Below are 14862 nucleotides of genomic sequence, written 5' to 3' on the forward strand. Positions count from 1 at the left end.
TTTCTATGGGATGGTAACTCTGAGACCCACCTGATGACAAGAATCTTCTCCTCCTTGGAAAGCCACCCATTGTAGTTTTTGGATATCCACGCTAGTCTGGATCAAAATCAAGTTTCATGGGCCTTTAAATTTTATGAGTTAGAATTCTACACCTCTCTCAGGACTAGGTTGTGGGAATACCTGGTTGGCTATGGATGAGTTATTTCAGTTCACTAGTCTCAATTTCTGGCAGGCATCACTAATATACAACTAATTTATATGGACCTAACAAAAGGTTAGTGTGCGGAGAGGAGAACATCTTAAAAGATCCAATATATGAATTCTCAATTTTTAAATACTGGGCATCAGTTTGATTGACAGGAATTATTAAGAGTATATCTAGTTCATTTTTTTTAAGTTATACTTTAAGATCTGGGATACATCTGCAGAACATGCAGGTTTGTTACATAGCTATACACATGCCATGGTGGTTTGCTGCACCCATCAACCCATCATCTACATTAGGTATTTCTCCTAATGCTATCCCTCCCCTACTCCCCTACCCCTTGACAGGCCCCAGTATGTGATGTTCCCCTCACTGTGTCCATGTGTTCTCATTGTTCAACTCCCACTTATGCGTGAGAACATGCAGTGTTTGGTTTTCTGTTCCTGTGTTAGTTTACTGAGAATGATGATTTCCAGCTTCATCCATGTCCCTGCAAAAGACATGAACTCATCCTTTTTTATGGCTGCATAGTATTCCACGGTGTATATGTGCCACATTTTCTTAATCCACTCTATTATTGATGGGCATTTGGGTTGGTTCCAAGCCTTTGCTATTGTGAATAGCACTGCAATAAACATACGTGTGCATGTGTCCTTATAGTAGAATGGTTTATAATCCTTTAGGGTATATACCCAGTATTGGGATTGCTGGGTCAAATGGTATTTCTGGTTCTAGATCCTTGAGGAATCGCCACACTGTCTTCCACAATGGTTGAACTAATTTACACTCCCACCAACAGTGTAAAAGCATTCCTATTTCTCCACATTTTCTCCAGAATCTGTTGTTTCCTGACTTTTTAATGATCGCCATTCTAACTGGCGTGAGATGGTATCTCAATGTGGTTTTGATTTGCATTTCTCTGATGACCAGTGATGATGAGTTTTTTTTCATATGTTTGTTGGCCACGTAAATGTCTTCTTTTGAAAAGTATCTGTTCATATCCTTCGCCCACATTTTGATGGGTTTTTTTTTTTTTCTTGTAAATTTGTTTACGTTCTTTGTAGATTCCGGATATTAGCCCTTTGTCAGATGGATGGATTGCAAAAATTTTCTCCCAATTTGTAGGTTGCCTGTTCACTATAATGATAGTTTCTTTTGCTGTGCAGAAGCTCTTTAGTTTAATTAAATACCATTTGTCAATTTTGGCATTTGTTGCCATTGTTTTTGGTGTTTTAGTCATGAAGTCTTTGCCCATGCCTATATCCTGAATGGTATTGCGTAGGTTTTCTTCTAGGGTTTTTATGGTTTTAGGTCTAACATTTAAGTCTTTAATCCATCTTGAGTTACTTTTTGTATAAGGTGTAAGGAAGGGGTCCAGTTTCAGTTTTCTGCATGTCACCAGCCAGTTTTCCCAAGACCATTTATGAAATAGGGAATCCTTTCCCCATTACTTGTTTTTCTCAGGTTTGTCAAAGATCAGATGGTTGTAGATGTGTGGCATTATTTCTGAGGCCTCTGTTCTGTTCCATTGGTCTATATATCTGATTTGGTACCAGTGCCATGCTGTTTTGGTTATTATAGACTTCTGGTATTGTTTGAAGTCAGGTAGTGTGATGCCTCCAGCTTTGTTCTTTTTGTGTAGGATTGTCTTGGCTATGTAGGCTCTTTTTTGATTCCATATGAAATTTAAAGCAGTTTATTCTAATTCTATAAAGAAAGCCAATGGTAGATTGATGGGGATAGCATTGAATCTATAAATTACTTTGGGCAGTACGGTCATTTTCACGATATTGATCCTTCCTATCCATGAGCATGGAGCATTCTTCCATTTGTTTGTGTCCTCTCTTATTTCCTTGAGTAGTGGTTTGTAGTTCTCCTTGAAGAGGTCCTTCACATGCCTTCTAAGTTCTATTCCTAGGTGTTTTATTCTCCTTGTAGCAATTGTGAATTGGAGTTTACTCATGGTTTGGCTATTATTGGTGTATAGGAATGCTTGTGATTTTTGCACATTGATTTTGTATCCTGAGACTTTGCTGAAGTTGCTTATCAGCTTGAGGAGATTTGGGGCTGAGACGATGGGGTTTTCTAAATGTACAATCATGTCATCTGCAAACAGAGACAATTTCACTTCCTGTCTTCCTATTCGAATACCCTTTATTTCTTTCTCTTGCCTGATTGCCCTGCCCAGGTCCCTCCCTCCACACATGGGGATTACAATTTGAGATGAGATTTGGGTGGTGACACAAAACCAAACCACATCACCTACAGAAGCCTCTCCCTTGAGCCTCTGGCAACCACTGATCTATTTACCATCCCTGTAATTGTGCTGTTTCCAGAATGTCATATAAATGAAATTAAATAGTATAGATTCTTTTCAGACTGGCTTCTTTCACTTAGCAATATGCATTTAAGATGCAGGTATGTCTTTTCATGGCTCGATAGAAACCTTTCATTATAACTTCCTTGTTGTTACTTGTTCATGTACTTTTTGGTTTCACCCACAGTAATATAAATTTTGTGAGGACAAAGACTCATCTTTCTTGTTCATTTTATCCCCAGTGCTTAGCACAGTGCCTTAGTAGATTTTTTTAAGTCAATAATTATTTGTTCAATAAATAGACTCAATCAAATCCTTTTGGATATAGTTGTATAAAAGCTGTTTGCTTGGTTCTACTTTGCTAATACAAATATTACAATTGTCAATATCTGCATCAGAAAAAGAGACCTTGCTTTCCAATTTTATTTCCTAATATTTTTGAATATTAGCAGATATTTCTTAGACTTTTCATAAATGCCATGTATGAGATAGTATTTCAATTGCAGCCTTATTTGTGACAAGTACGAATCTGTAAGAGTTAACTTGCTTATCTTTCTTGGTACAATGTATATAACTTGAACATATAAAAATAGCATTAAAAAAATCTTAGCAGTAAGTTTTGGCATTAAGTTTTACAACTTGAAAGAAGTCTCTATTCGTATTTATTTATATTTTAAGAAAATGAGAGCAGCCGGGCACGGTGGCTCATGCCTATAATCCCAGCACTTTAGGAGGCCGAGGCAGGCAGATTGCCTGAGGTCAGGAGTTCTAGACCTGCCTGGCTAAAATGGTGAAACCCCCTCTCTACTAAAAATACAAACATTAGCCTGGTGTGGTGGCAGGCGCCTGTAATCCCAGCTACTCAGGAGGCTGAGGCAGGAGAATCACTTGAAGCCAGGAGGAGGAGGTTGCAGCGAGCCGAGATTGCACCATTGCATTCCAGCCTGGGCGACAAGAGAGAGACTTCATCTCAAAAAAAAAAAAAAAGAAAAGAAAAATGAGAGCAATACTTTTTACATTATTAAACTCTTTATTGAAATAAAATGCAGCTACAGAACAATGCATCAATCATAGGTGTGCATCTCTATAACTTTTCCAAAATGAACACATTCAGTTTGCCTTCATCCAGATTAAGAAATAGGATGTTATCAGAACTTCAGTAGTTTCTGCCATGCCTTCTTTTAGTCACTACCTCCTACCAAGGGTAATCACCCTTCTGACTAATTTGCCTGTTTTTGAACTATTTAATTTCTTATGTTTGGATTATTTTACTCAACCTTATGTTTCTGAGATTCATTCATAATTTTGTGTAGATTTAGGTATTTTTTTCATTGCTACATAATATTCCCATACATGAATATGCCACAACTTATTTATTTGTTCAATTGTTGGTGGGAATTCAGATAGTTTCTAGTTTGCAGATATTTGGACAATGCTGCTCTAAAGATTGGAGTACATGATTTTGATGAACATAACATACATGATGTGTTGGCTGTATATCTAGGAATAGAATGGTTGTGTCATAGAGCATGTGTAATTTTACGGTATAATCTGTTTTTAAAACTATGTTGGAATTCTATTGATTGTCCAACAAAGCTAAAATTAAATGTTTTTCAAATGTGCAGTGTTTAATAAAAACATAGTATACTGTATTTCATTTAAGAATATGAATATACCTGTGGTGGGCAGAATAATGTCTCTCCCATCTTCTCATAGGTGTCCACTTCCTAACCCCTGGAATTTGTGAAAATGTTACCTTGCATGGCAAAAGAGTCTTTGAAGATACTATTAAATTGCCTTGAAAAGGGGAGGATATCCTGGATTAGCCAGGTGGGGATAATATAACTTAAAGAGTCCTTTTAATAGGCGGCAGGAAGATCAGGGATGGAGAAGGAGATACAATGACAGAAAAGCAGAGGTCAGAGAGAGAGAGAGAAAGAGATTTGAAGATTCTACACCACTGGCTTTGATGACAGAGAAAGGGGCCACGAGCCGAAGAACACAGGTGATCTCTAGAAGCTGGAAGAGAAAGGGAACAGATTCTTCCTATAAGGGTCATCAGCAAGGGAACCTAATCTCCCCCAAGAGCCTCCAGAAGACACACAGCCTTGCCAATCTTGATTTTGGCCCCATAAACCATTTCAGATTTCTCACCTCCAGAACTATGAGAGAATACATTTGCATTGTTTTAAGCCACTGAGTTTGTGGTAATTTGTTACAGCAGCCATAGGAAATAAGGCAATATCAAATGTGATCCTTTAATAATCAGCTATTTTAAGCTCTACTTAAATGTTTATTTCTTAATGATATCCCTATTTCACTTTAATATAGTTTCATTTTAACACTAATGATAACTCATCTTTTGTATGTTAAATTCTACAGCATAATATTGAATAAACATAGGTTAATTTCAACCAAGTACTTTTATTTATTTATTTATTGTGTATTTTTTGAGATGGAGTCTCACTCTGTCACTCAGGCTGGAGTGCAATGGCATGATCTCAGCTCACTGCAGCCTCCACCTCCCGGATTCAAGCAATTCTTCTACCTCAGCCTCCCAAGTACCTGGGATTACAGGTGTGAGCCACCACGCCTGGCTATTTCAACTAAATACTTTTGAAAGCTACTTTGAAAATATTACATTTATTTTAGTGATACCGTATGTATTTTTTAGCTTTTCTTCCATAGCTTTATTTTCCCACGTACTCATTTTTCTCTACTTTGTTTTGGCACCTGTCATTTTTTAAAGCTCTCTATAGTTCAGTTTATATTCCAAGACCACACTTTCTTGGAAGTGGCAAAAGTTTGCCACTCTCAACATCAGATACAGAAGAGCAACTTTTTGTGCTGAAATTTAGGAAAACAATAATTATTGGGCCTCATTTAGTTATATTTCTAAAATATGGTTTAGTAAATGAATTGGTGGGCACAGAACACAGAGAATTTTAGATTGTAAAAAATCACTGTATTATTAACTTCTTTGAACTCTATCTTAATTAAACTTGTTTTTGATCTAAGTTTGGACAAAATTAATTCGATCAGCCGGAAAAGACAAGAAAAATAAACACAGAACCTATTAATATTCTTTAAACTCTATCTTCACCTGATCTCCCTAAATGTTTTCATCTATGTTCTCGCACCTTTTCTTCTTCACTAGAACATAGCCCCTCTTTAACCCAGCAAAGGAATAATTAACACATGGATAAGGACTCGATATAAAGAAAAGCATGATAATTAATGGTAAGTCCAGGAAATTTTTGGTTCTCAACATGTATTTCTGGAAATTAGAATATTGCCACAGCCCCCAGAGCTAAACCCCAACCCCCAAGGCAGCAGCATGGTAGCATCTGGGTGGGGATTATCTGATTCTAGGGTTTTGTGTTGAAATAAATCTCAGGGAAATCAGATCCTCTTTAGGGACTCTGAGGCAATGTCTAAGTTGCAACAAAGACTCAAATGGCAAGATTTCTTAAAATTATAGATATCGTGGGGTTTTCTTGGTACAGATTAGAGGGGAAATACTTTAACCCTGTCTTAAAGTAGAAAGTTGGCCACTATAGTATTGGCAGTTCTAGGCATAATGTATCAGCTGTATAGATGAGTCATAAAGTTGGAAAACATCATGTAAAAGAGACAAATTAGAGAGTGATTATACCTATGTATGTATGTGTATATGTATGTGTGTATATAAGTATATACGTATGTATGTGTATATATGTATGTGTGTGTGTATAAAATTTTGTTTTGTAAAAGGATTCATAGAAAGTAACTCACACATTTAACATATGATTCTTACATAATTGGTGAATAATATTTTTTAATCTCTTCCTGTTTCTCCCCATCCTGGGTTTGCAGTCTTGTCTCATTAAGGGCTGGTCAGAAGTGAACTGTGCAATTCATTGCTGTGCACTAGTTAGAGTTCTTAGCCCTGAGATAGCCTGCTGCAGATGCCCTTTGTTGAACTGGTAGTCTTGGTCGGAAGGAGAGGATATTGTATCAGGGTTAGTGACTAGAAAGAAAATGTATGAATTCAGGGTAGTATAAGTAGGTCACCAAGGCTGGGAGAGAAACAGACAACACCAGGAAAAGAAACTCTGGAATATTTACTTTCTTTGAACCACAGAGATAAGATGAGCCAAGTACCCAAGTAGATTCAGGGTTTTAGTAAAGGTTGAATGAAAAATACTGCATTCCTAGTTGCCTTTGCAGAAGCCTCTTCCCCATGCTAAAGACATTAAAATGAAAGAAGATGCATGCAAATTAAGCAAATAGTAATTATAACTGAGTAACACATGTCTAAGGGGGGTTAGTCTGGGATGTGGTGGTGCTACAGAAAAAAGATTAAATCGTGAAGAAAAGAAGTGAAGTTATAGGTTAAAAAGGTAAAATAAAGCCTGCATGCTCAAGTGCCTGTGGGATGTTGGAGACTTTGGCTAAGTGTAGATAATAAATCCTGTGATTGAATATGAATATATTTTGCCTGGTCCAGTCATCTTTATTGTTGCTTAGAAGTAACGTTGGCCTAGGAAGTCGTAGATCCTCATTCTCTTCAAAGTCTGGGCAATTCGGCTGGGGATTGCAGAAATGGCCTCAGCCTATAGCTGCAATTGTTCATGTGTCCCATATGATCATTCTAAGAATTCCAATCCAGAATGAGAATAGAAAGGATGTTAATACTCTGCAATTCACTGGCCTCTCCCCACAGACTGGGGTGAGCCTACTCATTAAGGAACCGTTCCAAAAATAGACTCCTCTTTGAACCCTAACTGGCTGCTCTGGATTTCTCCATCATCTTTCCTCCACAGTGTACCTCATCCTTTCATTTTGAATGACTTATTGCTAAACCTGTGAATGTACAATTGTTAGGTACCACTGTGTATGTATGATGGGCCAAGATTTCCTCTTCACTGATTTATATACCATTATACTTTTATGATATCATCCTTTTATATTAGGCCTTTTCTATCTTTAAGAGGCTATGACTTTTAGAATACATCTGCCATTATAAACTGAGATCTTCTGTCATCTTAAATAGTGTACCTCTGTATGGTAATTTGGGAATGTGGAAAATGTTAACTTTGTGACAGAAAAGAGGAAAACAAGAATTTATACTTGATAATCTTCTTTTAACCTTTTAACTGAGGCATTACTTATATACTGTAAAGTATATGAATATTAAGAAAACAGTTCAATAAATTCTCACATATATATATATACCAAGTAACCACCACTTAGATCTAGATTAGAACATTTCCATCACTTAAAAAGCTTCCCTCATTCCTCCTCCCAGTGAATACTCTCTCTACAGACAATGTCTATTAGTACTTCTATCATTATAGATTAAATTTCCCTATTTTTCAGCTTTGTATGAATAGAATCATACAGAATATACTCTTGTGACTACCTCCTTTTGCTCAATATTATTTCAGTGAGAATCATTCATGTTGTTGCATATAGAAAAGCTACATTCTTTATATTGCTGAGTAGTATTCTATTATATGAATATATTCAAATTTATTTATATAAGTTCCTATGGATAGACATTTGAGTTGTTTTCAGGTTTTGGCTCTTATATATGGAGTTGCTATGAACATTCTCGGACATGTCTTTTGGTGGATATGTATACTTCTTTCTCTTGGGTGTACACCTAGAAGTGGAATTTTTCATGTTGTAGGGTATTGTACATGTCACATTGCCATAGATACTGCCAAAGACTTTTTCCAGGTGGTTGTATCATGTTACATTCCCACTCAAAATGTATAGGAGTTCCAGCTGTTCCAAATCCTTGCCAATAGTTGGTATTATCAATCTTTTTATAATTTTAGTCTTATGAAAAATATACTGTAAGATTTCTTTGGTTTTAATTTACATTTCCCTGATGACTAGCAATCTTGAGCAGTTTTTTAATGTGCTTATTATTCATTTGGATATCTTCTTTTACAAAGTGACCAAGTCTTTTGCCCATTTTATTGAGTTGCTTTTTTATTGGTTAGTAGGAGATTTTGAAACATTTTGAATATGAGCCATTTGTAAGATACCAAAATATATATGTTGGGTTTAATTGTATATATGTCAGGTGAAGACATATATGTATATATATGTTAGCTTTTTTTTTTTTTTTTTTTTGAGACAGAGTCTCACTCTGTTGCCATGGCTGGAGTTTAATGGCACAATCTTGGCTCACTGCAACCTCTACCTCTCAGGTTCAAGTGATTCTTGTGCCTCAGCCCCCCGAGTGGCTGAGATTACAGGCGGCCGCCACCACGCCTGGCTAATTTTTGTGTTTTTAGTAGAGAAGGGGTTTCACAATGTTCCCCAGCCTGGTCTTGAACTCTTGACCTCAGATGATCCACCCACCTGGCCTCCCAAAGTGCTGGGATTATAGGCATGAGCCACTGCACTCAGCCCGTTAGCCATATTTTTTTATATAGACCAGATATAGCTATGTCAAATATCTGTGTATCAGAGAATATACACACACATATATACTTTTCTCCAATCTGTACCTTGACTTTTTAATCTCTTTTAATAAAAATATTTCTTAATTTTAATAAAGTCTCTTGAGCCCAGGAGTTTGAGACCAGCCTGGGCAACATAGCACGACCAACAACAACCACCAGAAAAACCTGTTTACTTCACTTTCATAAATGTATTAATTGGAATACAAATATTTGACAATTTGATCCCTACTTTCATCTAATTAACAAACATATGAACAAGCTTTACTTCCACATATGGAAATTTAACTTCTTCCCTTTTTTGCCTTAAATTCATATTTACATTTTATCACAATGTAATATTTTTTATGCTTTAGTCTTTATTGAACACTCTATTATACTTCTGTTCACAAAAATGTGTGTAAATTCATATTTTCAACATGAAATATGAATATTTTCAAATATTTATTTGATATTAAAATTTTATTTTAACTGCTGCATGTATTAGACATAGTGTTAAACTTTTTTTCTGGACTGAATTTTGATTAGTACAAAAGGATTAAAATGTAATATAAATACTTGCTATGAATGGTAATATTAATATTTAAATGTGAATGTTTTAATTCTTTAAGTTTAAAAATAAATATGCTGTTAAATGAGTAAATTTTTAATGGAAATGCAACTTTTAACAAAATTAATAGACTTTAAGGATAGCATATGTCTCTGTGGATAAATATGACTTTTTGCTAATATGAAACAAAATTAAACCTGAATTTGTCATAGTTTCAGCCTGAACAGTTTTTATAGATGGAAGTGCTGAAATATTAATTGCCCACGCAAATACATAGGTGGGAAAAGAAGTTTTGTTGTAGCAGTGTCACTCAATTATTTGACTGTCTTTCAAGTTATACATCAAAAATCAAAAACTGATCTATCATTTAAAATTATTTTATAAATATATTGTATATTCGAAAGCTGCTAAGAGATTTCAAGTGTTCTTACCACAAAAGAAAGTACATGAGGCAATGCATATACGAATTATAATAGCTTCATTAGGCCATTCTACAATGTGTTCATATTTCAAACATCATGTTGTATACCATAAATATATACAATTTTTATTTGTTAATTTAAAAATAAAATTATTTTAATAATATATCAGCTAACAATTGTATTGGATCTTATTTTTTCAATTTTGCCTTTTTAAGAGCAATGAACTGGAAAACATCTTATGTATAAGGTGATTTATTACTAGTTATTAGAGTCATTTTTCTATTTTTGGAATATACACCAAATAGTTGTTACCAAGAAGTAGATACCTGTTAATTGTACTAGTTACCCTTTCACTTAGGGACATACTGTTTATTTTTATATATTAAGAAAAGTTTCGGAAAATAGAAATGTTTAATCTCATGAAACTTTTGGGTTTTTTGTTTTCTTTAATATAATAAAATGTATCTTATTACAAAACACTACAGCTGCATATTTGTCTTATTCAGTTTACAAAAAGTGCTTTTATGTAACCTAACTGGCAAAGCCAGATCTTTTTTTGTGGGTACATACTAGGTGTATATATTTATGGGGTACATGAGATATTTTGATACACGCATGTAATTCATAATAATCACATCAGGGTAAATGGGGTATCTATCACCTCAAGCATTTATCTTTCTTTGTGTTACAAACAATCCAATGATATTCTCTTAGTTATTTTTAAATGTACAATACATTATTGTTGACTGCAGTCACCCTGTTGTGCTATCACATGCTAGATCTTATTCATTCTATCTAACTATATTTTTGTACCCATTAACCATTCTCACTCCCCCTACCCCATACTACCCTACTCAGCCTCTGGTAACTATCATTCTACTCTCTGTCTCATGAGTTCAATTGTTTTAATTTTTAGCTACCACAAATAAATGAGAAGATATGAAGTTCGTCCTTCTGTGCCTGGCTTATTTCACTTAATGTCCTCCAGTTCCATCCATGTTGTTGCAAATTACAGGACCTCATTCTTCTTTGTGGCTGAATAGTGTCCCATTGTGTATACGTACCACATTTTCTTTATTAAATTTGGTTTTCCATAACCTTCTTGTACTTGAATATCGATATCTTTCTCTAGGTTTATGAAGTTCTCTATTATCCCTATGAATAAATTTTCTACCCTGATCTCTCTTTCTACCTCATCTTTAAGGACAAGAACTCATAGATCTGCCCTTTTGAGACTATTTTCTGGATATTGTAGGTGTGCTTCATTCTTTGTTATTTTTTTTCTTTTGTTTCCTCTGACTGTATTTTCAAATAGCCTGTATTCAGACTCACTAATTCTTTCTTCTGCTTGATCAATTCTGCTAAGATACTCTTCGAACTTCTTCAGTATGTAAATTGCATTTTTCAGCTCCATAATTTCTGCTTGATTCTTTGTAATTATTTTAATCTCTTTGTTAAATTTATCTGATAGGATTCATTCTTATCTTTAATTTCACTGGGCTTCCTCAAAACAGCTATTTTGAATTACCTGTCTGAAAGGTCACATATCTCCGTCTCTCTGGGATTGGCCACTGTCCTTTATTTAGTTTGTGTGGTGAGGTCATGTTTTGCTGATGGTCCTGATGCTTGTTTGTTGGTGTCTGGGCATTAAAGAGTTAGGTATCTATTGTAGTCTTCACAGTCTGGGCTTGTTTATACCTGTCCTTCTTGAAGGGGCTTTCCAGATATCCTAAGGGACTTAGATGTTGTGATCTAAGTCTTTAATCATTGCATCCATATCTGCATTAGGGGGCACCCAAAGCTGAGTCATGCTGTGGCTCTTACAGACTTACAGAGGTACCACCTTGGTAGTCTTGGGTAAAATCCGGGAGAATTTCCTTGATAACCAAGCAGAGACTCTTGTTCTCTTCCCTTATTTTCCCCCAAACAAATGGAGTCTCTCTCTGGGCTGAGCTTCCTGGAGCTGAGGGAGAAGTGATACAAGCCCCCTGTGGCTACCACCACTGGGACTGTGCTAGGTTAGACTCAAAGCAAGCAAAGCACTGGGTTTTGCCCAAGGCACACAGTGACCACTGCCTGGCTACCACTAATGTTCATTCAAGGCCCAAGAGCAGGGAGTGAATCCAGCCAGGCTTCTATTCTTCCCTTAAGGGTGGTGAGATTCCCCTGGCCCTAGGCAGATCCAGAGATACTGTCTGGGTGTCAGGGCCGCAGTTCAGAACCATAGGAACCTACCTGGTGCTCTATTCTAGTACAGCTGAGCTGGCACCCAAGCCTCAAGGCACAGTCCTTGCTACTCTTCTCTTCCCTTTCCTCAAGCAGAGGAGTCTCTCCTCAGGGGCACCACTGCCTTAGGCCCACAACAAGTACTGTCTGGCTACCACTGATGTTCACTCAAGGCCCAAGGGCTCTTCAGTCAGCTGTGGTGCATGCTGTCAGGCCTGGGTCTCTCCCTTCAGAGCAGTGGGTACCCCTCTGGCCCAGGGCAGGTCCAGAAATGCCATCCAGGAGCCAACGCCTGCAATTGGCAACCCCAGGAGCTAGCTTGGTGCTCTACTTCACTGTGGCCAAGCTGAAAGACAAAGTCTCCTTTATTCTTCCCTCTCCTTTCCTCAAGCAAAAGGAGGCTCTCCTGCAGCCACAGTAAGTGGAAACATCATGGGTCACACCTAAATCAAGCACTGCTCTGAGTTTCACTCAAGGCCCACGGTGAGTACTGCCTGGCCACCACTCACGATTATTCAGGGCCCTGGGGCTCTTTATTCAGCAGGTGGTGAATCCTGCTAGGACTGAGTCCTTCCCTTCAAGGCAGAGGTTTCCCTACTGGCTGTGGGTGTGTCTAGAAATGTCACCAGGAGCTAAGTCCTGGAATGGGGGCCTCAGGACTCTGCCTGGTGCCCTGTTCCACTATGGCTGAGCTGGTCTCCAAGTTGCAAGAGAAAGTTCTCTTTCCTCTCCCCTTTGCTCTCCTCAACAGAAGGAAGGACTCTTCCCTGGAGCTGTGACCTGTATTGCCTGGACTTGGAAGAGGGGTCATGCAAGTACTCCTTTAGCCGCCCAGGCTAGGTCACGTGTCCCCCAGGTCCACTGGCTGTGAGCCCAGCACAGCACCAGGACTTGCCCAGAGCACTTTCCTTCATGGTGGCAGGACTTGCTGGAACCTAGGTTTTGATGGCTGGGATTGTCGAATCACCTCTGGCTAGGGCTGGTCTAAATGCCCCCTCCACAGGCTCTAGCTAAATTCCGCCCTACGATGCTTTCTGCTGTGACAGGGTAGCACTGAGTTCCAATGTAAAGTCCCACAATCACTATGCTCTCCATCCCCCCAAAGCACAGATTCTCTTTGTGCCATGCAGCCACTGCTGGAGGATGGGGGGAGAGGTGGTGTAGACAATTCAAGACTGTCTTTCCTACCCTCTTCAGTGTCTTTCCTTAATATTGATGTTAAAACCAGGTACTGTGATTGCTCACATGATTTTTGATTCTTATGAAGGTGCTTTTTGGTGTGGATAGTCATTCAGTTTGGTGTTCCTGCAGCAGGGAATGATTGCTGGAGGCTTCTATTGAGTCATCTTCCTTTAACCTCATCTCTGATACTTTGCCTCCCAAAGCCAGATCTTATAGCCAAATATGTTGTAAAGTGTCTACCTATATTTTTCAAGTAAATGTGTAGTATGAATTTCAATGCACTTCAAAAAAAACTCTCAAGAATATATTGCCAAACATGCTTTAAAAGTATGTTATTGGCTGGGCACGGTGGCTCACGCTTGTAATCCCAGCACTTTGGGAGGCCGAGGTGGGCAGCTCACAAGGTCAGGCGTTCGAGATCAGCCTGGCCAACATGGTGAAACCCTGTCTCTATTAAAAGTACAAAAATTAGCCGGGCATGGTGGCGGGTGCCTATAATCCCAGCTACTTGGGAGTCTGAGGCAGGAGAATTGCTTGAACCCGGGAGGCGGAGGTTGCGGTGAGCCGAGATTGCGCCACTGCACTCCAGCCAGGGTGACAGAGTGAGACTCCGTCTCAAAATAAATAAATAAATAAATAAATAAATAAATAAATAAATAAATAAGTTATTAAAGCAGTCAAGATTAAAATGTGTATTTAACATTATTTATTGGCTGGGCATGGTGGCTTGTGCTTATAATTCCAGTACTTTGGGAGGCCAAGGCAGAAGGATTGCTTGAGGCCAGGAGGTTGGAACTAGACAACATAGAAAGAACCTGCCTCTACAAAAACAAACGTAATTTATCAATCTTGTAGATTACTAAAGTAATAAATAAAAATGTCCCTTCTCTTTACTTAATTAATAATATGAAGTATAGATAAAATTTTTTATTAATTTATGAAAAGGAAAATAAAGTCTATCTTTCCTTCAGTTAATGTGTGTGGGTATGCATGTATCTAGTACATCAAACTTCAATGTTTGAATTTTTGGAATCATTAGATGACAATTAGATATAAAAATCAAGAATAACTCCATTACTTTATCTGAATATTATAATCAAACATTTCTTATGTATTTCATGGAAGAGAAAATATATACACTGTTAAAACTTACTGGTCCAGCAGCTATCATAAGATTTTATTTTTCTGTTAATATGACAAAGGAGATAATAAACATTTTATAAGATGAGAATTGACTGTAAAGAAAATAAATATTTCATAATATAATTTGTAAAGAAGGCTTTATTACCCAATTGAATAACATACCATGATAAAATATTTATTTTTCTGTTTTATCTAATGTATCTTGGCATTTTTGATAGTCCAATATTTCAAGTAGTGACCACACATTAAACATGTATTTATTTTAATAATGAAGGAACCAGAATATGGGCAACCTGGTTTAAAGGAATATAGGATAGACTGGAGAATATATAGTCAATGCAAGAAAAATAACGCTAGCA

The sequence above is a fragment of the Symphalangus syndactylus genome, chromosome 19 (genome assembly GCF_028878055.3).
Source record: "Symphalangus syndactylus isolate Jambi chromosome 19, NHGRI_mSymSyn1-v2.1_pri, whole genome shotgun sequence".
Classification (NCBI taxonomy): domain Eukaryota; kingdom Metazoa; phylum Chordata; class Mammalia; order Primates; family Hylobatidae; genus Symphalangus; species Symphalangus syndactylus.